This window comes from Strongylocentrotus purpuratus, unplaced genomic scaffold, assembly GCF_000002235.5.
Source record: "Strongylocentrotus purpuratus isolate Spur 01 unplaced genomic scaffold, Spur_5.0 spur5_contig_836, whole genome shotgun sequence".
Taxonomy (NCBI): Eukaryota; Metazoa; Echinodermata; class Echinoidea; order Camarodonta; family Strongylocentrotidae; genus Strongylocentrotus; species Strongylocentrotus purpuratus.
In genome coordinates this window covers 860,604-877,659 of record NW_022145542.1, presented here as the reverse complement: position 1 = coordinate 877,659, position 17,056 = coordinate 860,604, and the positions used below count along the sequence as shown (strand labels likewise).

At 34.9% G+C, this 17,056-nt stretch overlaps 1 long non-coding RNA gene across 1 annotated transcript; it reads right to left on the bottom strand.

The window, feature by feature from the left end:
- Positions 1 to 6,185: 6,185 nt before the first annotated feature.
- On the bottom strand, positions 6,186 to 16,777 carry LOC105446304. The gene is made up of 4 exons (XR_004064089.1): positions 16,676 to 16,777; positions 8,707 to 8,768; positions 7,431 to 7,499; positions 6,186 to 6,233 (listed from the first exon to the last, which is right to left on the bottom strand). It is a non-coding gene; the product is annotated as an uncharacterized LOC105446304 (long non-coding RNA).
- Between the last annotated feature and the right edge of the window lie 279 nt (positions 16,778 to 17,056).

The window sequence follows — 17,056 nt, the reverse complement described above, 5'->3', positions numbered from 1 at the left end:
TATTATATTCCATAAGAGACGAGAAGTAGTACATTCATTTTTGTCTTTCCTGGTTATTGTCATCTTTGCTCTTTCACTCAATTATCTATGTTTAACTATCATTTTGGGAATTTGTTATCTAATGTTATAAAATACAAATTGAGAATGATCCTATATGCTTGGATTTTAATCAATACAATTTAAATTTAAAAATTTGATTGAATTGTAGCATATAATTATTGGAGTGTATTGCAAGGTTCTGGAATCATCAAAATGATAAGAAATTTAGCCCAGTCTTGGTAAAAGGAACAAGCACTGTTCACATAAAGATGTACTTGGGACTATACAAACATGTGGCATACAATGTGGTCCTCATTTTAAACAGTAACATGTCATATTTAGAATATGAGGGCATTTTAAGAGTCATGCTTTTCAGGGAATATTTGTTTTCTCTGATATTCTTCCACACTTGCATAATAACAATGAAAAAGCTCATAAATTATTTTCACCTCTCCCAGAACGCAACCTTCTCTTTAAGTTTTGGATGGTGGCAAATTCATTTGAGAATGGAGGGGGGGGGGGGGGGGCTGGTTCATATTAGACACTCGGAAGCTGTCTGTCAACTATGACCTACTACAAGATGATGCATTCACCTTCTATCTCTCAAATAACATTAATATATAAATGTTAATGATGGCTTATAGATTTTCTTGTAGCCACTGGTTAAAGCCACAGATTTAAGGTGTTAATAGAGATAACATAAACTTTAATGATGGCCTATAGCTTTGAGATGTTTACAGCTAAACTAGGCGGCATTTTTTTTTGTAGCCACTGGTTAAAAGTGACCGTGTTGATCAGCGTGGGTAGACGATATAGAGACAATTACCTCACTGAGGAAGATGGATTAGCTTAATACAATTTGTCAGCAGATTGTCAGAGTATTAGTGTTGTGTAAAGAACAAGGAACCTTCTAGCGCAACATGGTTAAACAAATCCGATCACTAAATGGCACATTTGTAATGTTCTCAAAATAATTTACATCACCTACTATTAAGTCCAGGTGATTTAAATGGAAAATTGTTTGTGCTTTGAAGCATACAATTTAGAATCCAATATTAGAAAGTTATAATAATTTGATAATAATATTGAATTTAAAAACATTATGTTATGAAGTGAGGCACCCCCCTCCCATTCCGTAGCCTCAAATACTTTTTTGGTATATATATGTATATTAACCAAGTTCCTTTTACTTAAGCACTAATTTTGTGATTATGTTTAAGATGGAAAAATAAAGATTTTCAAAATTATTAACTGTATTCATTTCTTATCTTTCATTCACTAAAGTATATGTCTCACTTTCCTCAAAATAAGATCGAAAATCAATTTAGAATTCCCATATATGGAAACGATGCATCATCCGCTCAATCTGACTTGCGTGCAGAGAACAAATGAGCAGTTTTGCATGAAAAAATGAAGTTTTCTAAAAAAAAGTGCGTTTCTTTCCTCCATTCGGGTGCCCGGTCGTCAATTGGGTAACCTATCAACAAGTATAATATCAAAAAATAATATGCACTCTCTCTGTACTTTTGTCGGAAAAAACATAGTAATCCAGCACAATATCGTCTGTTTTTGCGTTGGAGAAGAGCAAAATAGCGAGTTTCAATTCCACTTCGGCCACTCTCGCAAGCCCTCACTCGTTCCATTGTGGTCGGCCGGCTTTGGGGTGAGCGGCTAATCATCTAATCGTTAGCTTTCTTTTGGTAATTAACTTGTGTTAATTGGTTGTATATTTTGTCAGAATTTACTCATTTACCCGTAACCCCTGCACACAACACTGTGTGGGAGTTAGTTTGTGGTCAACATCTTTTATGAGACAAATCCAAGCAAACGTTTCCATATACTCCCCCGGCCGTTTATAATAGGAGTATATTCATGAATAGGAAAATGTGGGACCTGTCTTCTTGTTATTGATATGCACTTATCGAAAGAATAATGCCAGACTCAAAACACATTACTGAATCCACCCACATCCGCACCCACACGCCCGCCCACTCAACTACAAACAAAACCCTTACTCTCTAACGAGCAAACACACACACACATACGCACACGCTCACACACACGCACATGCTCGCTCACACATACACGCGCGTGCACACGCACACACCCCCAAATACACTCGCTGCTACTCGTACGCACGCACACATGCGCACACACACACCCACACATGTATTACATCAGTATAAAACACGTCATCTCCGATTAAAATGCACTGCGCGGGAAACAAGGTTGTAACCAAATAGAAGTGATCGATGCAAAGGAAGTACTCACAAACACATAATTGTTCCCTCACAAACACCAGCTAACATCGTAATAAAATATTCACATTCAAAGTTTCCAATTTAATTTGAAAGCCATCTTTATTTACATTTGTTGTGTACCTATGCTAATTTAATAGACATGAATTCAGTTTGTATATGACAATTTTTTACTAAGATATAATGTATAGACATCTAAGTATTTAAAAATCACCGGTAAAAGGTAAAATAAAAGTAAAAGAGAATAAAGGTAAAAGAGAATAAAAGTAAAAGAGAATAAAAGTAAAAGAGAATAAAAGTAAAAGAGAATAAAAGAAAACGAAAAACGAATTCGAACATTTTACTTCATCAGAGAAATAATTAACATACTGTTGAATAAATTTATTCCACAGAAACAAATCTCTGTGTTCAATCAACATATCGAGCCAAACGAATAAAATGCCCAAATAAATATATGTAATCATAAAATCAAGGTTTGTAAAGGAAAAGCCATTTAAATCTCATCATGTATGATAACTTATCGTTTTAAATATATTGACGCTTCAGTTCGTTCACTTTGTACTATGATTTAAACGATTCATTTAAATATAAAGGATCAAAGCGTGAATAAAGATCACATAATTCCCTTTCATATTACACAGTAAGAAGCTTTTGGCCGACGTTTTCCGTTAAAGACATGTTTTAGTAGAGGATGATTACAGCTTGTAATAAGCATTATCATGGGTGTCGATCTGTAACTGATACCTATTCATCAGGGGGGGGGGGGGGGTGATCTATTCATTCACCCCCCCCCCTGATGAATAGGTATTACGTAAGGATCGACACCCATGAGCATTATACATCTTTTCCCAATGCCACTCTGAGAAAAATGCCTCGAAACATACACCAGTAGCTGTAACTAAAAACTCAATGAGCCCGATAAAAGCGCTCTTATCTAGCGCCATCTATCGATGAAAAAGTACTCTTTAATTGGTCTATTCGTTTTGAGTATTTGGGACGTACTTAATTACTCGCTTTGTTGCATTTACATTGAAAAACATTGATCAATTCTCATTTTCATACTCATTTAAATCCATGATATTCTATTCTAGCTGTTTCTACGTCTACAGCAAGACTATCAACTATAACTTAGCTGCTAAAGTAAGAACCAGCATTGTAATAAAAGGCTTACACTAACATATTCCAGTCTAAAATTGCACAACCTGAATCATGGCATAGAGCTTTGATGAAGATTACGTGAATCAAAATGATATATGCCTTAGCATATGATATATTTCTCATAAAACACCCATTTGGGATGATTTTTTAAAGTATATATATATATATCTTGTACACATATATAGTGAGAGAATATACATTATGCAGTACATATGATAAAAATAACTGTTTTCCATGCATCATTATTTGTTCTTCAATCAGCTTACACTACCAGAGAGTGTAACACGTTGATGGAAAATGACATGTATAGACTGTTCACAATATTTTACAGTAGAGTACATATTTACCCTGTTTTAAAACAATACAATAGATGAATCATTTCAGTTTGTCCCTACCTAGGGCTATGTTTTTCAAGCTGTGAGTACTGGTATGCTTTATCACACCCATAGAAAGCAATCATTTTCAAATATTATCACACAATGTTACACACTACCGGTGGCAAACGCTTATGTTTAATCAGGGACTTCTAGGTGTCAAGTACCTTCACGCATATTCAATACCTTCGTATTCGTAGACAAATTTGCATTCATGTACACTGTATCATTCATCATATGGTTCTAAACTAAAGCCTTGAAGCCAAGTTGAATATCGCTAAATTAAACAGGGTTATCAAATGTACGTCAGCTGACATGAGAATACGACTTTATATTCAATACAAAACAGGATTTCTACTTTTATTCATATCTAGATAATACAAGATCAGTTTATAATTAAACTATCCTTTAGTTTAAATACCTTTGAAGTTTGAGAAAGCATCGCCCCACTTTGATCCAAAAAAGATAATCAAGTACTGCAAATGGAAAATATCAAGGCGGTTTAAAAGATCAATATGTCATAGCATTGGGGCTTAAAAGGATTTTTTCATGAGAACGATAACCATAATTTTCATTACATTCCTTATTTCTAAGGTTGTATAGATTTTGTTAATACATTCTTAATTGTTGGATCGTTCATTACCATGCAGAAAACACACTTTTATTATCAAGATAGAATGTGCTTCAAGTTTCCTTTTGAATATTTGTCATGACTTGAATGTACATTGCTGACATTAATTATAACGTGTTACATTCATATTCAATCATTTGTTTAAATTCACATGAAAAAAAAACACATGATAGATTCACTTCCTGTAGAGACGGAGAGACGTATGTTCCAGAGGACTCTAACAGACACTTCTACTGGCTGCAAAACAAAAAGACGATACTTGCAGGAAGTACTACTATGGGCAGTTTAACTCTACAATGGCGCCACCTTGAGTTAAGCAAGAAACAAACACAACCGTTCGCCACACAGATTAGCCCTTGCTTTTCATAAATACTTTTAAATTATACTTTTACGAATTCTATAAGTTAATCATTGTAATCTACTGCGTGGGGAGTCCAGGCTAATTGGGGATTCCATTGTATTGCGTGGAAGGGTTGTTATTTATTTTCTTTAAAGAACATCCCAAGGCTTTAAGCCTGTTATTTAATTGGTTGGCTTAATGAACCAGGAAAGGAATGTGAAGTGATGAAAATTGTTGTTAGTCGTTGTTAGGGTTACCAAATAATCGTACTCCGATTGTTCTTATTTCTTTTAGTTCTACTCAGCAGATCTACGATTACCATTTTTGGCAATAATATGCAATTATAATAAATTAAAGTGTACTATTCATAACGCATGGTCGATGACACACTATTTCTATTTCTACATCTTTCTCATGGTCTTCGAATTCACCTTCTTATTCTTAAAACAGTTACGTCTCCAATGTCTTCACATTTTGAATCTATTATACCTTGTATTACTCTGCCAGCATGGTCTTAGTCATTCTTTTCTTTTTACATGGCTTTCGTTCAGTCTGAATGAAAAAGCATATTTGTTTTGAATATTCAACACTATCAAAAGATTTCATCGAACAACCTTCCATCCTTCAGTTTTTTAAACATAAACTCTACCTTTCTACCTTCCAGTTAGTAGGCTTACTTTTGATATGTATACTAAAGGCGAAAAAAAATGTATCCACTTCATAGAATATATCTGCAAAAATCTGAAAGTTGAAAGTTAAAACACACAAACTAGACTCATGGATATTTTACAAATTCAAATCTAACATAGGTACTTTTAATCACTTTCTCTATTATCTTAATGACATTCTTTTGACAAAGGGCACAAGTTAAGATCCAAAAAAGACGCACCAAACTGATTCCAAATATGATTATTCTCTCCAATACCCGGTGTAGAGGCTATTGAGGTGGAGAGGTTGGAACTTTGCAAGGTATCTCCGAACGAATATTCAAATAATGGTGAACCTGTACTCGATTATCATCAAGGGTAGGATATGAAACGTGGAAGGAATAAAATATAGAATCCACAATTGATTTCTTTGATGAAGTATTACTTTTTTGGTAATGGTTTGACAGGTCTCAACCGATAATTGAACTCGTTCATCAATCTACTTTGCTCTAATTTCATAGTGCATAACATCGGTCACCTGCCGGATATAGCGACTCTTCACACCACACATTTAATTGGCCTCCCACTCCTTATTACCATTAAAAATCCATTGCAGTTAACAAGGAGAAACTATATTTTTTTGGAAAAAATGACGACGATTAATGATGACAGCATTTGAAGAACAGCTGATGACAGGAGGACATGAAATCAATCAAAAGGATATGATATGAACAAATTAAATAGGAGACCTTATCTTCAGTCGTAGTCAACCCATCGCATTATCACCTGCAATAGAATGAATCCGAGATAGAGAAAAAGATGAGGATGAGGGAGAGATAAAGGAAGAGTGGGAGGGAGAGAGAGATGGAGTGGTGGATAAATGGGTGGGGGAGAAAAGAGCGATTTAAATGTTAAATCCTTTTTGCCTTTTTTGTAAGGGAGCGAAAACAATTATATATACGCACGGTTCAATAAGTAACTATTAAAGGGCCAGTCCTTTCCAAAAATAACTTACTTTCAATAGAAACACAAAAATCACACAAACCAAACAAAAAAGTTTGAGCAAAATGGGATTACTAATAAGAAAGTTATGAATTTTTAATGATATAAAAAACTTAGAAAATCAGAAGAAGAATTGGCAACTCAAACATGAGTCTGTGGCGTCATTGCCTCAATATCCACTATTTGTTTCCTTTATATTGATAATATAAATTTTCTATTCCCCCCTGAGAATCCTATTTCTTCACACCAGCATCCAAGTGATATCGATGGTAATATGTTTTTGTGTGGATGCACTAATATAGAGTAATTTTTTTCAGTTAAATCATGATAAATGTGAATTTTGGTAAACTATTTATATAAAAATCAATAATTATGAAAATACAATATTTAGGAAATAGTATCAGTTCTACAAAGTTCATGAAAAGTTTTGTGAAATGTTATGCACGCAATATGATACACATCATATAAATCTGGGCAAAGGCATGGGGAAATCAAGTTTTGGGGGATAAAAGGAGAAATTAATGGGATAAAATATATAAAGCCATCGATAAATAGTGGGGCAATGACGTCACAAACTGATAACCAATCGGCAATTCGTGTAGTGATTTCCAATGTTCCATACTTTTTCATACTTTTCCAAAAATTCATAACTTCCTTATCAGTTATCCGATTTTTACTCATTTTTTCTGGCTGTGCTTCTCTTGTTTCTCTGCATCTATAAAAGCAAATTATTTTTGGAGTGGACTTAGCCTTTAAGGTTGAAAGTAAAACCTTATATTGTAAGTACATATTTTTTAATAAAAATCTTTGCATGTGGGTGTGTGTCTGAGAGCATTTCAATGAAAAGCCAATCCCATACCTATAAATTAAACATTTAAAATGAAAAACATTTATCAAAGAATTACTTTATAATTTTCAATGCATACTCAAAAGATCAGAAAATGGATAGGCCTAATCCTTTTCAGAGACTCGTAATCTTACATCAAATAACTCAGCTTTTCCCTTTTCCGGTAATTCTTCCAAGATCTCGTCAAATACGCATCCTAGCTCCTAAAAGACAAACAGGAAAAAACAAAAAATATTATGAAAGTAAAATTGTTTAAAAAAAATCGTAAGTGCACAATGATGAGATAGAAACTCATACATGTATATAACGCAAATTTGCTGGATGGGCCACTCCACACCAAACGATATCGCCACGAATTCCATTCAAAGATTCATCATGAGTCAATCGAGGCACTACCATTGTAAGCTCTTGGGAGGAGGTTACTGTGGGAAACCAGGTAATAGTATTATTCTATTTTGGTTGGCATTCCCTATTCAGTTTTATTGCAGTTGATGGATTTAGCTGGCGTCTCGAGTAAAATAAGTTAATATTTGTTTTGTAGCCCGATCTGTTCGTAGAATCAGTTGGTTTCTGGAAGCCAGTCACCTGGCTTGACTATAATCGTTGATATCTAACCAGTCACGCGATCTATATTTGATAGAAAATGGAACCGTTATGAAGTTTTCTTCTGCAACTTTAGAGGATCTTAGATATAAGATGATTAGATGGATCATATTGTTTTCAACCTATGACTTTTACTTTGGTCATGGATGGCTAGACACACTAGCTAATTAAGATTCTCGAGGTCATTCGTAAGGGATAAAAAGGTTGAGAAATAGGTGAATGCATTTCAAGAATACTTGTTATGCAATCAGGTTTCACACTGCTCAATTTCCCTTAAGGTATACTAATTAGAAATGTTAACATGGTCGGGGAAATGAGATGGGTTAATCATAATTATCTCTGTGTAGGAAAGAAAAGATAGGAATATGAAAATAGGAGTTACATCCGAACAGATCTGTTTAAGATTACTGATTTATCATAATAATGAGAGGAACATCATTACAGAGCTCGCGCAACATTACCAAAATTTACATTGCTTTGCATTCCATTACCCAATGAATTTGATTTCAACTGTGAAAAAACGCCTTTAACAAACTTATGTCAATAGCATTCTTATGACTCAGTACAATGGTTGTTTTTCAGCCGTACGACTTTCTCCATTTCATCTGAAATCTTACCAAATACTCATACTTCTTGTAAGATATAGATGCATTTTGAAGAAAGAAGAGCATGTGAAAATTACAGCTCACTCAAAACAACATATTCTATATTGAGCATTATGTATTAGTTTCTACACATTTCATTCTTTTTGTCTTGGGATTGAATGAATACATAAATATTAAAGAATATGATACTTTTAATAATCACCTCTTGTGTCTTTTTTTGTACAGAAAAACCGATTTCTTCTGCTGGATTGTAATTCCTTTTATCTGTAAAAAACAAAATGAAAAATGAAAAATGTCATCAATTTAACGGTTAAAAAATAAACTTTTCTTGCTGAACATTCTTATCAGGATGGAGTGAATAATTAGGAAATAATTCTATGACAAGATTCAAAATTATATTTGATATATCGTTTCTTTTTTGTTGTATGAACTATCATACTTATTAAAGTAAACTACACAAATTCGTGGGCCTTGTTCGAGGCTAATACAGAGTTTAGATTTAAAAAAAATCATATACAATAACTACCGCTACTATTTCTTCTACTTCTAGAAATACTATTACTACTAATACTACTTCTACCACAACCACAGCCGTTACTACAATAGTGTAATGCTACTTCTATTGCTACTACACTGCTACTACTTTTCCCAATATTAGAAAAATAATCATAATCTGTAAAAGTGAGAGGAAGTTAGTTAAGAAATTAAATCGACCCTCTACTGTGCGATAAAATATATATAAAAAGGAAAATAAGATTAATTTCAAGCCGAGCGCTTCAAAAAATAAATATGGTAGCGACAGTCGAGGAAACAATCAAACATATTAACAATGGTGACGGAAACAGTGACGTAACTGAAAAAGAGCGCATAATAGACGACGTAGACGAGTAGATATTGATGACCCGGAAGAAGTTCCGAGGGCGCTTCCGGTCGCTTTGCTCCATGTGTGTACAGCATAGCGACTCAGACGCGCCTTCCGACTTTCATCTTAGATGTCCTGAATAACCTGATGACTGGCCAAGTTGTACGAATGAAATCTTCCAAACGAACAAACTCTACGAGATTTGTTGCACAAAATAGAAACATCTTCACACAAGGTATTATCAAAAATTTGGAAATGCACTTTATAGTTGACTTTTTATATCATTATTATTATTTTCGTCTCGAAACTGAACTTTATTGAATATTTTCTCATATTTGTTTATTTTGTTTATTGTCTAACGTGTGTTCTACATCACCTTCCACTTATTCACATGCATGATTCTCGCGTATTCAGCTTGCGTTCAATGGATATGATTGTATGCATTTTAATAGAAACTCTGTAAACAAGTTTGGTCCCACATTTGGAAAGGTATTTAGATGGCTTTAATTTATTATTATTATTTCTGTGTTCAATGGAATATGTGATTATGGAATCTTTAAAAATGGAAGAAATTAAACTACTATTAGTGATTCAGAGTTACCCAGTAACTGACATACTCTCTGATGAATTATATCGTTGATGAGTAATGCCTTGATAATGGTACTAGCACGCTAAATTGAAAGGAATTTCCTCCAGTAAACATTACATCTTGCTCATTACCGTTCTCACTCAACACCTTTTTAAGAAAACAAAGAGGAAACATTAGTATGGAGCATTAAAGAAAATAATGCATGATTAATGCAAGAAAGGAATTTCCTCCAGTAAACATTACATCTTGCTCATTACCGTTCTCACTCAACACCTATTTAAGAAAACAAAGAGGAAACATTAGTATGGAGCATTAAAGAAAATAATGCATGATTAATTGATTTGGGGCACGTGTACAAATAAATTCTGAAATTGTAAGGAGAGATGAACAGGTGATATTGTTATCAAGTTATCTCCCACTTGTCTCTTATCTCATAACCTCTGCTTATAATTGTCGTTAAATATTTAATGATTATATGAATATTACGGCAACTGCATATTTAACCCTAACGCTAGTGGAATGCATATGTCAAATTTAGACTAAGGATGACTGAAAAAAAACACGCTTGCTATCCCAAGAGCATTTTTTAATTTATACCACTTCACCTTGCATCAGGTAGATGATCAAGTTGCTTATTCCTTACATCTTACTTCGTCTAGTATGAGTTTGTTATCAAATACGCTGGTATTCATGAATGCGTTTCTCCAAATTCACACCCCGATTGCATGCCAATCGAGGACTGGAGAGTGTTATACGCCCTCAAGTGACTTGAATATCATTGAGATTCAAACAGCTTCCCATAGGAATGTATTTATTACAATGTCATTGGTGAAATGAGCAACCTCCGGGTTTTTACCCCATTCCCTCATTCTATAGCCATCCATTCTTCCACTCATCTAACTCCCCATTTGAGACGAATACTGAAAATGGAGTCAGGCAACTTTTTAATCTCTTTAAGTGTAAACGCTTTCGATTGTTACTGTTATCCATCAAAACGGTCGCTCACCGTCAAGAGATATTAGATTAGGCAAAGTTTTAAAAACGTGATCAAAATGTGTCTCTGAACACTAGATAGACATGGCAAACACATATTCAGACATTTCCTGATGGAGCTAGTTTCCCCCAAGCGTTCAAAGAAATTGTGCAACCGATTTCGTAGAATACAATCAAAATCTCCCCTTGTTATTTTATCAGGAAAACATGTCTGATTTGCCTTTTGGCGGGATTGTTTTCATCGGTTGTTATGTTTGGAAGAAAATCTCGTATAATGGATGTCCAAAGAACTTTTGAAATATTTGAAGAAATAAATTAAAAGATAATCTAACCTTTTTAATTAGTTTATTATATGAAAGCAGAAAATTTAGAGAAACAGAAGGGCGAAGTTTTCCATAAATCTGTCTAAAAAAAAGAGAGCTATGAATGTTAAATAAATTTGTCATCACTAAATCCAAGTAAATCTCAAATTGGCATTGAGGTCAGTCAATTGTGACGTAATCCTTTTGAATTTGAATTTATTAACAAATTTGATTTTAAAAAAAAATGAATTTATTAACAACAACACATCACAATAATGACAGTACATATGAAAAATCATACAATGCAAAAATGATACTGATACATGTATACATAACATAAGAGTAATGTCGATTGAACAGTAATGGTTTTAAAACGATATTTAGACATACATATGCATACTATTAAATGTACAAAAGATATATACGAAAATATGTGTATTACTATAGTAAGGTGAAGTTGTTAATGGGAACTAGAAGTTAGCACAAGTGCTAGTCGATCCTAGTTCCATTCTTTGGCAAGATTTTTTTCTGTTAATTTGTTCATACATATGAATGAAAAATTTGTTTGTTTTGTATTTACATATATACGACAAAATAATACAGTATCATGCAACTTTTTTACATACTAAAATGAAAAAAGAAAAAAGTTTAAGTGTTACAGCATTATAATGAAAAAAGACAAATCGTTGAACAAATAAAATCATCAATAAGTTCATGAAAATGGAAAGGATGTATTAATAAAAATAATCATACAGATGTGCGTACATGCACAAATCCTGTAAAAGCTTAAGGCAGCTATAATCGTTAACAAGCAAGTGTATACATATATAAAAGGAAGATAAGTAAAATAAAAGGAAAAACGGAGGGGGATGGGATTGAGCCCACGTCATTTACATAAAAGGTAAGTGGAAAGATGTCTCCGAAAAGATAACCTTGATGTTTTTAATCTAATTTCATCTGGGAGATCATTCCACAGCTTTGTTCCTACAAACGAAATACAAAATTGCCCTTCCGTTGTCTTACATTTTAGATGATAGAGTAAGCCACTTTCTTTTCTCCTAGTTGCATATCTGTGCTGTATCATCTGACAACAATCCACCAAAGAGTGTGGTAAAACACCTTTTACCAAATCGTACATAAATTTTGATGCAAGAAGTTCATGAAGTTGAAAAATATTTAAAATGTTTAGACTTTGAAAAAGAGGTTTGGAGTCTGTTCTAAGTGGACTGAAGGTAATTGCTCTCATTGCAATTTTTTGACTTAAATATATACAATTTAGATTACTTTTGTAAGTGCTCCCCCATACTTCTACTCCATAAGAGAGATGAGGCTGTATAAACGCCTTATATAATAACACAAGTATATTCTTGGGAACATAATGTCTCAATTTTAACAGAATACCTACTTTCTTTCTTATGCAATTGTTTATTGTCTGAATATGTTCTTTCCATGAAAGGTGACAATCAATTTAAATTCCTACAAATGATGCAACGGATACCTCTTTATAGATACTAATATCTGATCTTGATATTCTCACATATCCTTTTTTGTCTATTGATCTACCTTTGGATTTCATAATCATATAGTTTGTTTTCTGTAGGTTAATTGTGACTTCATTTGCATTACACCATTCCTGCACCTTCATTAAATTTCCACTTACAATTTCTAAATCAATTTATTTTTTTCTAGGATTAAAAGTATGAAAAAGATTTGAGTCATCAGCAAATAATCTGAAAAATTTGTGGAGTTAGGTAAGTCATTTATATATAGTAAAAATAATGTTGGTCCAAGAACGGAGCCTTGAGGGACACCACATGTTATATTCAACTTCAAAGATATTTTGTCTTTATATTGTATAAACTGTGATCGTTTACACAAATAATCTTCAAACCATTGCAAGGCTAACCCACGTATTCCATAATGTGACATTTTTTTGAGGAGAATGCTGTGGTTTATAGTATTAAATGCCTTTTGAAAGTCAATAAAGATGCCAACTGTTGCTCTACCTTCATCAAAGTATTTCAATAGTATCTTTGCAAGATTAATCAAAGATAAACTTAGTGCTATGTTTCTTACGGAAACCATAGTGGTGTTGAAACAAGATATTATTTGCTTCCAAATAGGCAATTACACGATTATTTATTATTTTCTCAAAGATTTTAGCCAGTATAGGTTAAACTGAAATAGGCCTGTAATTACCAGCTAGATCTTTTCGCCCCTTTTTTATAAATAGGTGTCACTTTTGCTACTTTCAGAGCGTCTGGAAATTTACCTCTTTCTATGGAAAGATTGAAAATATATGTTAATGAGCTTGAAATGTATAGGGCAGCATCCCTCAACAATCTTGCCGGCAAATTATCATATCCACATGCTTTTTTTTGCATCTAAAGTCTGTAAGTGGCCTTTCAATTAATTCTCTGTTATTGGTTTAAAAAATAGTGATTTTTCTGTTCTATATCCTGAATATTCTGTAAAGTCAGAATTAACTGGTGGTATTTCATTTGCCAGCTTTGGACCTATGTTTACAAAATACTTGTTAAATTCGTTAGCTATTTCATTGTCATATGTTATCACTCTATTTTCTCCACCACCAGAGCTTGATAATTTCTCTGCATTGCTCACTTTATTTTTGACATTTCCACCACTCAACAACTGGACAACTCTCCCGTTTCTCGTGTACAAAATATTATTAATTTTTGTTTTTACTGCTATGTGCCTTATTCCTTCAGGCACTACTCAAAATATATTGCGGATAGCATATTTTTAAGGTGCTCTAAAGTTGCTCCTAGGTCATACATTAAAATAAAATACAGATTCGGCCAATTTGAAGTGCCCTACGTATATATTTTTTTATTCCAATTTATTTTGACTGATTTCCTTCAAACTTTTATCTTTCTGCTTAATCTCTAATTTTCCTCTTCCTTTCTGAGAAAGCGTAAAGTTTGGATTGCCTTTAAGAATGATTCGATTAAAAATATTATATATATATATATATATATATATATATATATATATATATAATTGACAATTGTTAGCCTATAGATTACGATCTCGCTCCATGATTCCGACACTATAAATTCATTTCCAATTCGCTCGTTACCACTCATGCAACTACAAGGTGTGACGGTACGAAGGACGTTCAATAAGTTCATAGCCCGACTATGAAGGAGCCGCTATTTAGTAACCTATTGATGTCTCTTAAATTTTTCATCTTTTCCATTACAGGTGAAGAGATTACAGTTGAGCAGTAACCACCCAACGTAGTAGAGCAGCTGTTCATACCTAAGACTTAAAAATGACTATGTCAATGGATGTTGTTCAGCAGTTGCCAAGATCATAGTCATGATCTTCTGGGATGCTTCTGGAATCCTGTTCGAGGACTTCCTTGAGCACGGCCACAGGATCGCGGCGATTATCATTCATCACTGGGAGCTTCGCAAAAGAGTCGATGGAAGTCGAGGAAAGGTGTGTGTCTACTCCAAGACAATGCTCCGGCACACATCAATTGAGTAGCTCTAAATAAAGTCATTGAGTGCTGCTTCCAGTTGTTGCCTTAGCCACTCTACTCCCCGGACCATGCACTGTCAGACTATCATCTCTTCCCTCATATGAAGATACCACAAAGAGGTCGCAAGTGTTAGGACGACGAGGATATACGAACGCTGCTGTTATAAAGATTATAGGGGAGTTCTTAGTGAACTTCTTCGAGGAGGGTCTGGAAGCCCTACAGAACCTTCATATCTAAGAGGTGGTGAGCCTGGATGCCTCCACAGGCCTTCCACTTGACCTTGCTTTTAGGATCAAAGTGAGAGTCACAAGTTTCATTGAGTAACGATTCTATCAAGGGAGTCCCCATGGTCTGCTCTGAAAAACGCAATTGTGAATCCTCCTTTCGGACGTGTATTTGCTCAGGGGGTCAGAAAAACCCATTTTGCAGAAGCAAAGTTGAGCTGAATATGTAGGATAGTTTTAACACACCCTACAGACATGCTCATTTCGGCATCAATAATTGTCGTATCGATATGCGCCTGTTCTTAATGAAAATTGCAATTTTCTCAATGCCCTCACATTGTCATCTGTTACTGAAGTGGTGGGCGACCACTGCGCAGGTTGTCATCAATGCTCTCCGTATCAGCTTTGGAGAGAGCTGCCCATTTCTTTACTGTGATGTAAACACGAGCAATGTCCCCTGTAATGAGGCCTGCAGCAGCAGCTCATGGATATCCTTCGGGCTTCGGGTCCTTCTTCTGGAGCGCCATGAAACGGATGACTGCACGTTGCTGAACAACTTCCACTGACATAGCCACAATTTGAACAGCTGCTTTAATAGGTAGCCTAAGGGTGCTGCTTAACTTAAATATCATATCATGATTATCACCTGTAATGGGAAAGATGACATATTGATAAGACATCATCAAGTAACCAAATACCTGCTCCTTCATAGTCGGGCTATGAACTTTAACAGCCCTCGTATTTGGTGATACGAACCTTGTGATATAATGTGTTCTAGGACTCCTACCCGCTGGACATCCAGCCCCGGATAACCACCACCAGTGAACTACCTCCTAGGACAACTACCCCCTAGGGCAACCACCCTCTAGGACGACTACCCCCGGAACAACTACCCCCGGACAACTACCCCCAGACAACTACCCCCTAGGACAACTACCCCCTGGATAACTACCCCCTAGGACAACTACCCCCTAGGACAACTACCCCCCGGACAAGTACCATCCAGACAACTACCCCCTTGGATAGTTGACTGGGGGTATCGTCCTAGAGGAAGGTTGTCGTAGGGGGTAATTGTCTGGGTGGTAGTTATCCAGGGGTAGTTGTCCTAGGGGGTAGTTGACTGGGGGTGGTAATCTGGGGGTGGATGTCCAGGGGGTAGGTGTCCGGATACAGATATAATGCGCCATCTCGTTATATCACTTAGAGGCCATGGAAGGCGACGTTTTATCCAAGAAACATGTCTTTGAATATCATAACAATGATGCATGTCAATTAATTCATTATATAATCTACACTCACTCGAGTTGAGGTTGTAAGCTTTTTTCATACGAAGCCACCAAGCTAAGTACGATAGATTCCTCATTTGTGAAAACATGCCTCATTTGTTTCATGCAACGAAACTCCTAGATCCTTTTTATCTGAAGCAAAAAGAAAATCTAGATTTTTTATTGTCATTGTCGCTGACGAAAAAATCTCAAGTTTAATGGGCTTACTACTCGCAAACGGAGATAAAAGTGCTCACCTCTACAAGAACTGAACTGCGCATCGCGTACTTAATTCCGTTGGATAGTATTGGAAACTACTTGGATAGTCGCAGTTAAGAAATCACATGTGGCCGCGCTTGACCAGGATCCAGGAGTGAGTTGTATAAATTCAAATATAGCTGAATCCAATCGATATGAATAATACTTACCCATACAAAGCAACATACAGGTTATATTGTCACATTGTCTACAGCGTTTGGGATCCCGTTTCTGAACGATATTAGGTGTCCTACCTTGTAGTAGGTTTTCTGGAAAGAAAAAAAACACGAAGAACATACGACATAAGATACAATACCAAGTGCTTTGACATTATTATGAACCTCGGGTAATTTCAATTTTCAAATAGTCTATGGAGATTTTTGTGGGAGATATCCAAATACACAAACAGAGAGGGAATATAAAAATGAACAACAGATTGAGTGATGGTTCATTTCAATTGTTATCTGACGGGATTTTCCTTCTACGTGAATAATTTCACAATACATCTAAACCTTGCTCATTGAGGGAGGGAGCAACAAATCTTGAAAGGA